Source organism: Rattus norvegicus, chromosome 5, assembly GCF_021556685.1.
Source record: "Rattus norvegicus strain SHRSP/BbbUtx chromosome 5, alternate assembly SHRSP_T2T, whole genome shotgun sequence".
Lineage (NCBI taxonomy): Eukaryota > Metazoa > Chordata > Mammalia > Rodentia > Muridae > Rattus > Rattus norvegicus.
In genome coordinates this window covers 147,006,732-147,020,372 of record NC_141538.1, presented here as the reverse complement: position 1 = coordinate 147,020,372, position 13,641 = coordinate 147,006,732, and the positions used below count along the sequence as shown (strand labels likewise).

Genomic DNA, 13,641 nt, shown 5'->3' with positions numbered 1-13,641 from the left:
CGCTCTACCACTGAGCTAAATCCCCAGCCCCAGTCCTTGGGTTTTTTTTTTTACAGTGAAGTTTAAACCCACAGAACCATCTCTCTGGCCCTAAATCAGCTTTCTAAGACCACTAGCTGTAGTCGAGAAAACTGGGAGCAAGTGTATTTGATGGTGGCAATTTAACCGACTCCCCTTGTAGAACTGCTAATTGCATGGAATAAGAACTTAACTTAATTCCCAATGCAAATGTTCAATAAATTGCACTCCCAGTCACCAGTATGTAATAAAAACCATTCTACACACAGCCCCATCCTATGATAAAGTAGAAAGGCCATCTTGTCTTTGATTTCTTTCTTTGTAGGAGTAGGAAAGTTATTCCTTTGGGGACTTAGGCAAGGCGCTGCAGAAAAAGTGGGAAAGCAATGCAGGCATCCACAATTCAGAGTTGCATGTCCTCGGGAAACAGGGAGACTGGACTTTCTAACTGAATGAGGGATGACAAGTCAGGCCCAGAGAGTCTCGGGTGTGATGAGGAGGCTTGGAGGAAGCAAGGGCAGAAGGGAAGCTTCAAGGGAGCCAAGAGACTCATTCCCTGTAGGAGCGTCCTAAATGTTGAAGAAACAAGGGCCAGACATGGGCAGCTCAAACTTAGGGGAGCTCATGCTCTGGGAAAATAGGACCTCACAGCTTCAGTCCAATCGCTAGCCAGGGCCTGGCATGCCTGCCAAACTGGGAGTGCATCCATCTACAGCCCATAGGCTAGTTTTGGTTTCCAACTTGACTGCATTAAGAACATCTAGCTGGGTTCAAGAATGAAAATTATATGTGTGTGTGTGTGCGTGTGCGTGTGCGTGTGCGTGTGCGTGTGTGTGCGTGTGTATGACAAAATGGTTTAAGAAAATGGATTCTAAGCATTTTCTGTAAGAGAAAAATCATTGTTGCCAGCAAAGCTGTGAAAAATTAAACACTTTGTACAAAATTTAATAAAAGCCTAATTGCTTCTTTCTTGGGGATAGGGCACATTGCCACAGGCCCTGCTGGGAAGATCAGGTTTTACTTTCATTGTTCCTCAGTAATAGAATCAGGCATGGATGACGCAATACACAAAAACACAACTTCCAACACTTGAGAAGTGTTAATAAAAATAATGAAAGAAACAACATCTAGTGGGGTGTCCATGACCTTGCCATCTACAAACATGGAAGCATGCTGGCCCAAGTCCACACCCACATCTATTCACCCTGGATGTACGCAGGTTATACACGCTGGAGCTTTAACTCAGGGAAGACGCACCCCGAGCATGGGTGGCTCATCCCAGGGGCCTGACCCCAAGGGAAAGCTCCCATTTTCTGTGAGACCCTGAACTTGTCAGTCTTAACCTTTACTTGAATTCCCCCTTTCTTTTCCTCTTGCTGGAAGGGAAGAGCATCAGTGCTCAGTTAAGGATGAGAATCCTCAGAGTCCGGACTGTACAATTTCCCCTGCGCATCTCAACCTCCCCATTTCAGATAGGATGAACGGGAGATCATAGCAAACAGCGAGAGGGAAGTTCTACGCAGAGCTCACCAAGCCACAAACAGCTCACACGGCGATCCTCAACCTGCAGGTCAGGACTCCTTTTACTGAGGTCTCATATCAGATATTTACATTACTATTCATAACGGTAGCAAATTACAGTTATGGAGTAGCAATGAAATGATTTTATGGTTGGGGGTCAGCACAGCCCAAGGAACTGTATCAAGGGGTCAGGGCATTAGGAAGGGTGAGAAGCAATGTACCAGACCATCTTATTTCCTTAACTCTTTGAGGAACGGGCTATGGGTATTCCCACCACACACCAGAACACAGGGGACTGGAGTAAAAATGAGGTCCATTTCTGGGTGGCAGAGGCAAAGCTGGAACCTAAGTGTCCTACTGACCTCCACTTCCTGCTCCCTATAGGACAGTGACAGCCATTCATGGAGCAAACCCTCATAACATTACAACACAAAAGGGCTTAAAAAGTATATTTCTTTCAGACACAGCATATGAGAAAAGGAATAAGAAACTGGGGCTTTTGTGATCTTAGCCCCAACGGAGACAGATTTGTCTTTCACTGGTCCTGTATTTGCAGCAAAGATGACTTTGTCCTAGGCAGAAACCTACCTTGGGACTCGGTCATACAGTTCTGTATGGGATTTCCCCCAGGCAAAATGCAAAGGTAAGGAATAGCAGGAGGGAAGCTTGCTGGGCTTGTCCACTTATTTCCTTTCACACTTATGTCTTCATTTACATAATTCTGTATGTATGCATGTATGTATTCAGTGTGAGTCTTTGTATGTATGTATGTGGACCCACACATGCCATGGAACACATGGAGGTCAGGGGGCAGCTTGCAGGAGTCACTTCTGTCCTTCCACTTTGTGGATTTCAGACAACCTGAGGCTGTCAGGCTTGGTGTTGGGTGCTGTTACCCACTGAGCCATCTCCCAGGCCCATCTCCCCCTGCCCTCAACTTTTCTTTGGAAACAGGGTCCCACTATGTAGCCCACACTGGCCTGGAACTCAGAATCCTCCTGCCTCAGACTTCCAAGTGCTGGAATCATAGGCATGTACCATTATGCCTAGTGTAACAGTGTTCCTACCAAAGCATCAACAATATTTTTGAAATGCAAAATATTTAAGTAAGCTCAGATTTCCTACAGTCAGAAAAGTAAGTCAGGGTCACATTCACAAACATCTAGGTGTAAACTCCCCCTCCAGGCTGTTGCCTAGCCCGGTGTTCACTTACAAGCAATGGACCACTCGAAAAAGCATCCAGTAAATCATTGTTAAAGAAACCAAATGTCAGAAACAGATTGACAGAAACTTCACTTCCAGGAAGTTCCCCAAAGGAGCGGGTGCCTGTGACAGTCGTCATTTGTCCTGGAGAACTGCTCTGCTCTGCTCTGAAGAGCTTCCTCCTCAAGGACCTGGAGAGGCCTTGAGCCTCACGGATCTGTGCTTGTGGTTCTCACCTGTCCCTCCCCGATGAGAAAGGATAGGAATAGTGGGTCACATAGCTTCTGTACTGTGTGCATCCTTCTGATATCCACACTTATGCCGGGAAATGACCCCTGGCAACCATGTTGACACACCCACTTCCCTCCTCCCTTTGATTCCTGGGTCGGTATAAAAATGAACACTCGGTGACTTGATGGAACTTTCAAGTCAGTCTCACGGACCAACAAATTGCAGACCTTGGATCTGCCCCAAAAGGACCCGCCAACCCTTTCTTTTTGAATCAGTTGAGATGTATCAAAGACATTTTGGCCTGGATATTAAACATGAATGTAGAGAGTCAGAGACAGGGAGGGAGGGAAGAAGAAACACAGAGGCAGAGAGAGAGACACAGAGAGACAGGGACTGAAACTCGAAAAGGCAGCAAGACACACTCAAAAGCATTAATGTGAGTATCTGTAAGAATTCACGTTTTATTTTTAATGTGTGTGTATGTGCTCGTGTGTCTACATGGGCACTATGTGTGCGCTGGTGCCTCTGGAAACCAGAAGAGGAACTGGAGTCACAGGTGGTTATGAGCTGCCTGATCTGGGTACTGGAGGACCAAGCATGCTTACCCACAGAGCCGTCTCCAGCTCCCATAATCCATTGCCTTTACAGTACTTACACAGTCCTTTTGTGATGTTTGAAGCTATGATAGTAACTGGTTGCCAAGGAACCTGAAGGGGATCCCAGGGAATCTGACAGGACCTCCAATGGTAAGATCACTGAGAGGCAAGGAGCTTGGTGCCTTCACTGTAAACATGCAGGACAGTCTTCTGAGTCCTAGAACATGTGTGGGAAGAAAGTGAGGCCACAGTCAGGCCTTTAGCCTGGCTCGTGTCTGGCTCCCTTTAGGAAAAAAACACATTCCCCACAGCAGAAGCTAACTGCTGGGATTCTTCCTCCTGAGCTGGTGAGATGCTTTAAGGGATCTCCAGGCTAAGGGGCTTCTTTCCCTATAAATTTCCTGCCTCGATCAGACGGCATAGGAAACCTACAGTGGAACGTTCCCTGCATCGCTACAACCCACTACCTGATAATTCTAATGCATTTTCCAGCCAACTTCCTTTAGAAATGTGAATGCAATTCTGGCCAGGAACAACTCATGGATCCTGGATGGTTTTGGCTACAGGAAGAGGCAGGAATACTCTCCTATAGACACGGTGGGAGGGGTGTTCTCCTGGGGAGTATTGGGTTGTTATAATGATCAAGAGACAGAGAGGTACCTTGGCTTTGAGTAAGCAAGCAGGGGGAGTCAAGAGGCTAAGTGACAAGTCCCAGTCCCATGGAATGATGGTGCAAAGCAGAGGTCCTGGGTGACAGTGACTCAGGACACGGATGCAGGCATGGGGATGTGCTGTCAACAAAGGAGTTCTGTTCATCTGGCAAAACAGCAGTAAGCCAAAACAGACCCTGCCATCAACAGTGAGCCAAAACTGACTCCCACACATGTGGTTCTTTATGAGGCCAGAACCAGCTTCTGAGTAGGGATGGCACAGGGACCTACAGGCAGCCACAAGGTTAAGCAGTCCTCACCAGAGGAGGTAAGTTACAAAGTCAGGCACTCTCTGCATCGGGATAGTTTTTTACAATGTCTTTCTTCACTATTGATGACACATGAGCCCACAGAAGGAGGAATGAAGAAGAATATATTTATGCAGGGCACAAGCCTGGATACTTGGCAGTTTTTTAGCGAGAGTGAAAGCATATGGTTGGTTTGTCCAACAGTCATTTATTAATTAACTATGATATCCAAAGAATAACGCTAGGAGCAGAGTCATACAGTCCCCAGAAATTACAACAGTGTGGCCAGTTTTAAGATGATGGGAGAGGAAGGGTGCTAACAGGAAAGCAAGCTAGAAAAGGCTTCTGGGAAACGACAGTGGGGTGACTCCTCTAACAGACAAGGAGAAGCTGGTGGTTGTAAGCAGAACACTTGGGAGGAGTGGGAGGGATGTTTCACAGCAACAGGTACCCATGACCTGACCGCCCTAGCATCCCATTGCTCCCGTGTGCTATGGCACCCACTCACATTCCGTTTGTTCCTCATACTCGCTGGATCTAGACTGGTGGGATGGAGGGCAAGACTACCACGTGCCCAGAGGGAACCTGTGGAAGACTCAGCCCTGCAAGGCTTGGTTCAAGTCATGCTATAGATTACAGTGTGCCCAAAAATCTTTTCCTGTTTTCATCCTTACACATTCTTAGACTTACTTGGCCATGGTGAGAGTGGAGAACACAATGAGAAGGCAGACAACGAAAGGAGGCGGAACGCCATCACAGCCTCGTCTGCCTTCCCGCACGAGGCTGGTAGGACTTGACCAATGAGTCGGTTGGGCTCAAGCTATACCAGGATATGGTCAGGATTTGGTTAAATTATTACACAGAGGAGGGGGAGAGATGGGGGGAAGTGAAAACTGGTTTTGAGACAGCAATAACGGCAAACACAAAAACGTACCTTGCTGTCAGTACCGAGTGACCATGAATGGACCCAAAATGGGGAAAGGGCGTGACAAGGGAACTTTTCCCCTTTTTCACCATCCCGTGTGTAGATGAACAGAGCAGGGGGCAAAGGCGAGGGCGTGACGTGTGCAGTGCAGATGCTGTGGGGGCTGGGCTGTAGTTCAGCCCCACAGGGAGCCTGTGGTTTGAGGAGCACTGCCTGTGCAGCTGGAGCACTGCCTGTGCAGCTGGAGCACTGCCCGTGCAGATGGAGCACTGCCTGTGCAGATGGAGCACTGCCCGTGCAGCTGGAGCACTGCCCGTGCAGATGGAGCACTGCCCGTCCAGATGGAGCACTGCCCGTGCAGATGGAGCACTGCCCGTGCAGATGGAGCACTGCCTGTGCAGATGGAGCACTGCCCATCCAGATGGAGAACTGCCTGTGCAGACGGAGCACTGCCTGTGCAGATGGAGCACTGCCTGTGCAGACGGAGCACTGCCCATCCAGATGGAGCACTGCCCGTCCAGATGGAGCACTGCCCGTCCAGATGGAGCACTGCCTGTGCAGATGGAGCACTGCCTGTCCAGATGGAGCACTGCCTGTGCAGATGGAGCACTGCCTGTGCAGATGGAGCACTGCCCATCCAGATGGAGCACTGCCTGTGCAGATGGAGCACTGCCCATCCAGATGGAGAACTGCCTGTGCAGACGGAGCACTGCCTGTTCAGACGGAGCACTGCCTGTGCAGACGGAGCACTGCCTGTGCAGATGGAGCACTGCCTGTGCAGACGGAGTACTGCCTGTCCAGATGGAGCACTGCCTGTGCAGACGGAGCACTGCCTGTGCAGATGGAGCACTGCCTGTGCAGATGGAGCACTGCCTGTGCAGACGGAGTACTGCCTGTCCAGATGGAGCACTGCCTGTGCAGCTGGAGCACTGCCTGTCCAGATGGGGCGGGCAAGTCACAGCACACCTGTTCAGCAGCTCATTTCTCTCTCAGAGATTAACCAAGTCTCCTGCATCCCAGGAACAAATGGCTTATAACTGACTACAAAACGATAGAAGTGAACTCCTGTTTAGCCATCCACTAAGCCCCTCAAGATATGATGGGTGGCTTTCCTAAGTCGCCAGTCTTCATGTTGGCTGGGCATCGTCAGAATGTTCAAGATACTAGAGGGTGTCCTCTAAACCCTCTAGACCCAAAGAGTCCCCACAATATGAGGAATGAATAGAATATGTTCGGGTCCCTGTAACACAATAAGGACTTTGGGTCACCAAACCATTTACCCAAAATAAAGGCTACGGGGTGGGGTGGGGGAACCAAAAAATCTTTTCAACTTCAGGGGGCATCCTGCTGATATCTACAGCCAGAAACTAGTCTATGAGGTCTATCACACGAGGAATGAACATTCGGGGCATCCATCTTGTTAAAACTTATAAAGATTTCAAGGGTCAGGGAGATGACTTAGTAGGCAAACTCACAAGTTCAAATCCCGACGAACCGCATAAAGCTGGACATGGTAGTACATGTAATCCCAGCATTCCTAACCATGGGACTCGGATCCCCAGAAGCTCACCTGCCAGCGAGTCAAAAACAAAGTAGAAAGCAGAGACCGACCCCACAGGTTGTCTGTCCTTTGACCTCCACCCATAAACCCTAGCATTTGCATGCCCCATCCCTACAATTAGGTTCCACCAGGCAGTAAGCCAAACATAGGGTCCCTCTGACATCAGGATGTATGCTGACTTCTCATAAAACCCAGTCCTGCTTTCCAGAACAGTACAGCATGGTCATGTGTAAGAGCTGAGTCACAGCTGGCTCCGACCCTATGCCTGGCTCACATTTGCTAAGCAATGTTAAGGACTTAATGGGATGAAGCATAGAGCGCCTAGTATGCGGCAAGCTCTCAATCAATGATAACTCTATGGCCACTGCTTAAAACGACGTGCAGGTAGCAATTTTAAAAGTTTGAGAAGTGAATCGCCAGGGCCAGAGAGCTGACTTGGTAGGTAATATGCTTGCCATGAAAACGTGAAGTCCTGAGCTCCATCCACAGAACCCAGGGTAAGTCAGTGTGGCAACGTGCTCTCGTAATCCCAGAGCTAAGCAGGTGGAGACAGGTGGATCTGGGCCTTGCTGGGATCCAGCCATCCCTGCCTGAATCCGAGAGTTTTAGCCCAGCAAGAGACCTTGTCTCGACAGCAATAACAATAAAAACGCCAAGATTGGTAGCATCTGAAGAAGGATGGCAGAGGCTTCTTCTAGCCTCCACATGTATGAACACACACATGCACATGCATCAGCACACACAAGTGCACACACACAGAGGAGTAACTGCTTTTAAGAGGTGTCAAGGAAGCAATATTTCAGGACAGAATTATGAAGCAGACGGGGAAGGCCCAGTCTTTTGCTAGACTCTCTTTCCCTTTCTTGTCTTCAGTGGCAAGCACATATGGATAAGTGGCACTGTTCCCATTCCTAATTTGTACTATGCTCCTCTTTTTATCTGGCCCCTTAGTGCTCCTATGCCTCATCCCCCAACTCAGGTGATGCTATTGTTTAAAGAGTTATGAATGGCCTCCTGTTTATTAGACAAGACGCATTCCTCACAAGCCCTGGACAGTTTCACATTGCAGACTCATTCCCACCTTAATCCCTTTCTTCTCTTGACTTGTGGGGGGATACCACGTACCCATGGCAACAGCATGGAGTGGAGGATTTTGTGTGACAGACCAAGGTAAACCCCATGACTCCTTCGCTTCTCGACCCAACAGGCCTGCAGCAGTGTCTGGCTTGGCTGTCCCTTGTTCTGCGTCGGCTGGCCCTGTGTCCTTCAGAGATACCACACACGATGGTGGATAGGATGGCTGTGCCACAGAAATGAGTTGAACAGCACTTTTGCTTCTCAGACACCCCTCATTCTCTGCTGACTCCAGGGAGGCCATCTCTGGGCTCCCTCTTCAAATCTCTACCCTGGTATTCTTACATGGTTACCACAGGTGAACTAGCTAACCTCCTGGCTTCCACTGTTCCACTCTCCATATCAGACACATGCCCAGAAGCCCGACTCTCTCTTCAGAACACCAGTCACCCCCTACACCCAAGCACAGGGCTTGCCCCCTGAGAAATCCTAGTGCCGCTTTCAGATGCTGCAGTCCTCACTCTCTCTTCTTCCCCAAACCGGTTTTCCGTGTGGTCTGTCTCATTTTTGCAAAACTCTTCACCAGGGTCGAGACTATGCCGATGCGCTCTAGTCTTTGTCATTCAGATCCAACTACCGTCTTGTTCTTTACAGACTGGACTCGCTGTGATTTTCTTTGAGTCACCCTAACCCTCTCACAGCTGCCCTGTTTAAGTAACTTGCTAGCTGACTTGCTAGCTGTCCATTCTCTCCCTACCAAACTCCAGTCTTTATCCTACCACTGAGAATCTTCTTAAACATTACTTTCACGACACCACACTTACCTAACCCCAGATCTGCCATGTCCCGTCTGTAGGCTAAAATCGTAACTCTTCAGATTGCCACTCCATGCCTCCTACAGCCTGTATACTTGAGCTTGAGCTTGCTGGACTGGTTAGCCCTGTCAGCTGACCCCTTGAAAACTCTCAAAATATTCCGGCCTCACATTTTATGAGCACTGGGTTTTCTGTCTGGGAATTTCTCCCCATCTCCTTCCGGAAGATTCTACCATGGCTCTGCATTGATTTTGCTGTTGTTGTTGTTGACTCTTTAGGGACTCGGTTCTTATCGCCTTGTTGAGGTGTGAGTTCTTACTTCCTCTGCACTGTCCTGACTTTCCAGCTCATTCTCCAGACTCCTCCTCCCACCTCCATAGAGGGAAGGAGGGGATGGCAGGCATGATGTCTGTACATGCAGCATTTAGCGAGTTCCAGCGGTCTGTCAGGCTTGCAGGGCGAGACCTTTTACCCACTAAGCCATCTCTCTGCCCTTGCTTTGCGTTTTGAGAGAGGGGCTGGCCTCAAAGTCACTACTTAGCTGAGGATGACCTTGAACTCCTATTCCTGAGTTGGGATTACACAAGGCCCGGAACAGTTCTTCCTTGGGAATCACAGTGCCGGATGCTTTCCTTTCTTAATCAATGTAATGATTTACAGATCCATTTAGGTGCTGAACTGACTTACTTTTGGAGTCCATTTACATATGAAGCCAGTAGAAACCAAAGTCAGAGAGTTTGCCTCAAACCAGGAGGACAGTGACAATAGAACTAGGATCCGGATCTTTCTAAGCTGAGAATACCTCAATCCAAACCCCCTTCCTCGTTTCCCGTCTCCACCAAAGCACAAAAGCCACACAGTGTTTGCATAGAAACTATGTGTGACTGTGTTGACTGAGACGGTGGCTCTAATGCCACCTCGGAGTTCACAGCACTGACAGACTTGTCTGCTTGCCCGGAGCACATTCGAGACCACCGGCGTCACCTCCTTTACCTGGCTTCATCGTTGAGATCAAAAACTCGCTACAATTAATTCTCGAAAGAAATGACAGGTCTGTGGGTAAAGTACTTGCTATGCAAATGTGAGGGCCCAGTGTCAGCAACCCAGGTGCTGTTGCAGCAGGACGGAAAGTGGAGACAGGAGAATTCCCAGAAGCTCACAGGTCAGCTAGCCTGACCCACACAGAAGCAACGAAGCCCTGTCTCAAAAATGGTGGAAGGTGAAGATCAACAGCTGAGGTGGTCCTCTGCCCTCCGTATGCTGTGGCATGTGCATGCACACACACATTGTACATGCATACCCTTCCCCAAGCACACAAAGGAAATTTGGGGTTAAGTGATGCAAAAGGGTCTTTATCTGATTCTAACGTGCATTGAGTTCTGGGGATGAGATCCACCCTACAGGTCTGGACTCATCCTTGCGCTGTTTCATAATGACCAAGAAGTAAAATCAGGCTGGCGAGCTGGGAGCGGGTGAAGTAACAGAGAGTTGCAGTTCTGGACATAGGTACTACGGAGAAGGGTGTGATTGCTCTGCTCTGATAGCTGGATCTTAGTTTGAGAAACTACAGAAGCAAATCATAGGTGGAACTGGGACTAACGGGAGGAAAGGACAAGAGAGAGAAAGGAGGACAGAAAGGTGACAACCAAGGAAATAGTCCACACAGGAGATGGGCGGGTTCTGTTCTACACACACACTTGAAGCAGTTAGTCACTGCTGTTGTACACGGCTGGCACCATGAACAGCAGGTTCCGGCCTGTTTGCATGATTTATAATCTGCCTGGAACTCACAAGTTGTTCAGACTCACCTAAAACTCTATATGTAGCCCAGGCTGGCTTGGAACTGCCTCACCCAGTTGCTTGTGTTAGGATTACAGGTGTGTGTAACCTCCCTGACTGCAATCCCTCCCTCCCTCCTCCCCTCCCTTCCTCTCTCCCTTCCTTTCCTTTCTTTCATTTTTTTTTTTTTTTTTGAGACAAGGTTTCTCAGTGTAGCCCTGGCTATCCTGGAACTAACTCTGTAGACCAGACTGACTTTGTACTCAGAGATCTGCTTGCCTCTGCCTCACAAGTGCTGGGATCAAAGGTGTGCACCAGCGCTACCCGCCCTGCAAACCTTCCTTCATTCACCCTCTAGTTCCTGATCTCATTTCTCTGGGATTCGCAGGTTCAATATCCACCATGCTTCTCCAAGCAGTGACTTTCATTTTTTTTTTAGATGTATGTATGTATGTATATGAGTACACTGTAGCTGTCTTCAGACACAGCAGAAGAGGGCATCAGATCCCATTACAGATGGTTGTGAGCCACCATGTGGTTGCTGGGAATCGAACTCAGGACCTCTGGAAGAGCAGTGCTCTTAACCACTGAGCCATCTCTCCAGCCTGGGCAGTGACTTTTTTTTAACGTTTGCCCTCCTTGGATGCTGCTGTGAGTGCCTAGCATTGTGCCCAGGGTCAGGCTCTCTACTTTGGGGCTGTTGAAAACCACTCCTTTCTATTTCTACTTGTTGAACCTTTTTTCGGGCGACAAAGACCAGGAGTGAGGCTCACAAAAGCCCACGAGGTGGAATACACGGGAAAATACCACTGGACAACCATGGTAAGATTACATGTAAGCCAACTCTTGAAAAGTCACACAGTAAAGGAGGCAGGATTGCAATATAAAGCCAATTCCCAAATAAAAAGAAGGGGTGGGGGAGCTATTCCTGTAAGATAGAATTTTCCTTAGTCACAGCACTCACTGAGCCTTCTGTGGATGTCCTCCCTAATCTTCCCAAAGAACTCCTATTCATCCTTCACACTTTGCTGAAGCCCGTTCTCTGGGAAGCCGGGGAACCTCTGACATTGGATACATTTAACAGATCCGTTCCTGCATCCCCATCTGTTCTTCTGCTATCACTTGGGTTAACAGTTCGTCTCTTCCACCACCTCTCTGAGGACAAGGGCTAATTATCTTAGTCCGCATAGCATCCTCTAGACACAACAGCGCGCCTGGCATATACCAAGTGTTTGTCGTTGTGTTGGTAAATACGCAGCCTGCAAGTACAATTCGCACTTCATTTGCAAACCTCGGTTTGGTTGCTGGGGCTTTTCATGCGAAAGCACGGTTCCCCTTGTTATGAACAAACGATCTGAGACTCATAAAGTAAGCTCCATCCATGACGGCACATTAGTCTACTCTATGTACCCTGGAGACGGGAGCATTTCCCCTCCACTCTAAACCTCCTGGGGCCGGCTTGATATTAGCAGCACATCTCCGTGCTAGCATTTCCATTGTGGCGAAGGCTAAATTACACCAGGAGCCTAATGCGGCCACCAGTCTTAGTGAATTGGGGGAAGGGGTAATTAGAAGACAACATTTCTGTAGCAGACCGAGGAGCGGAGATGGAGGAGGAAGTTGATTTAAATCTACCATTAAAAGAGATTCGCCAGAAACTCAAGCAAAACAGGAGCTTCTTCTGGACATGACAACATACCCTGGTGCCCAGGGTCTGTTCATAGTTGTCAGGTCGCAAAACGGGGGCAGTGCCTGCCTTGGGCACCCCTCCTTCTCTACCTTGGGACTTGCTTTGCTGAAGGAGAGAGCTCTTATTTTTCTTCCAGTAACAACAACCACAGTTTGCTCCCCAACGCAAGATCTCGATCTCGCATAATCCCCAGCAACCCCCACCAGGCTTGACTCAAAAGTGCGGGTGGCTGGACTGTCAGGCCGCCGCAGAGCAGGCCGAACCCCGGTGTCCCCTCGAGGACACGGGCCTCAGGGGCGGGCCTCTCCACGTTAGAAGGCCACGCACCCCGGAGATCGCGCGGCTTCAGGGGCTTCAGCGGCTCTCCTACTGCCTCCCGCAAGCCCTGGACCCCTGAGATCTCCGTGGTCCTCATCGCGGCCGGGTCCGCGTCGGCGGTGAACCGGTGTCCACCGCGCTGCCCAGCCTCGCGCGGCCGGGCCCTCTCGCCGCACCGTGACAGCTAGGTGCCCAAAGGGTTAAGCCCGTCGCGCGGCGCCGGGTGTCCCCCGCGCGCCGCCCCGCCGCCGCCAGCCGGCCCCAGCGCGCACGCGCCCGCCCGTTACCTGCGGTGGCCTCCGCGCTCCTCCTCCACCTGGCCGCGTTCTCCCGGGGCCGCCCCTCAGCCCGCCCCCTCGGCTCTCTGCCGCGCACCCTGCTGGCTGCCCCGCAGTGGCCTAGGGAGGAGGAGCCTGGGGGTCGATTACCATGTATTAGCATACCGGAGCGTGTCACGTGCCCACTCGAGCCAATCCTCACTCTGGAAAGGCGGAGATTGAATTGAACACGCCTTAGTGCTGCTCCGGGACTGAACCGGTTGCCGTGGCAACGGAGGGGCGGGCGGAGGAGGGGCCGGGAGGTTCTGGAGCCTTACGGTCCCCCGAGAGCATCCCCTCTACCTGAGCTCCGCACCGGGACCCCAGTGTACTTTTCCTATTCTGCATATGGAGTGCACCTCAAATCGGCCTAGCCAGGGAAATTCAGATTCCTGAAATGCTCTGAACACTTAAACCACGTGCCTAACACTTTTCTGCAGCTAACTCGCTGGTAGCCTTATAAAGTTCATATGATAAACCTAAGTTGGTACTGGGGCAAGCATATGATCAGAGAGGCTCCGCCACACACCTAAAGTCGCACAACCACCGCACTACACTGAAGAAGTGGAAATATGAAAACTTAAGGCCCAGGGCTCTCCTGCATTCATCACAATTTCAAATAGTCGAAGAAAAGA

General features: G+C 49.9%; 1 protein-coding gene across 6 annotated transcripts in view; it reads right to left on the bottom strand.

The window, feature by feature from the left end:
* Positions 1-13,055, bottom strand: part of Phc2 (polyhomeotic homolog 2) — a 98,777-nt gene extending 85,722 nt beyond the window's left edge. For 4 of the 6 annotated variants that reach the window (XR_015619660.1, XR_015619662.1, XM_087548703.1 and 1 more), the window contains exon 1: positions 12,977-13,055. The gene's annotated coding sequence lies outside the window, so the exon portion shown is untranslated. Of the gene's footprint in view, positions 1-8,911; positions 9,030-12,976 lie in introns of those variants that run through there. The other 2 variants (XR_015619661.1, XM_087548704.1) reach the window with 1 other exon arrangement.
* Between the last annotated feature and the right edge of the window lie 586 nt (positions 13,056-13,641).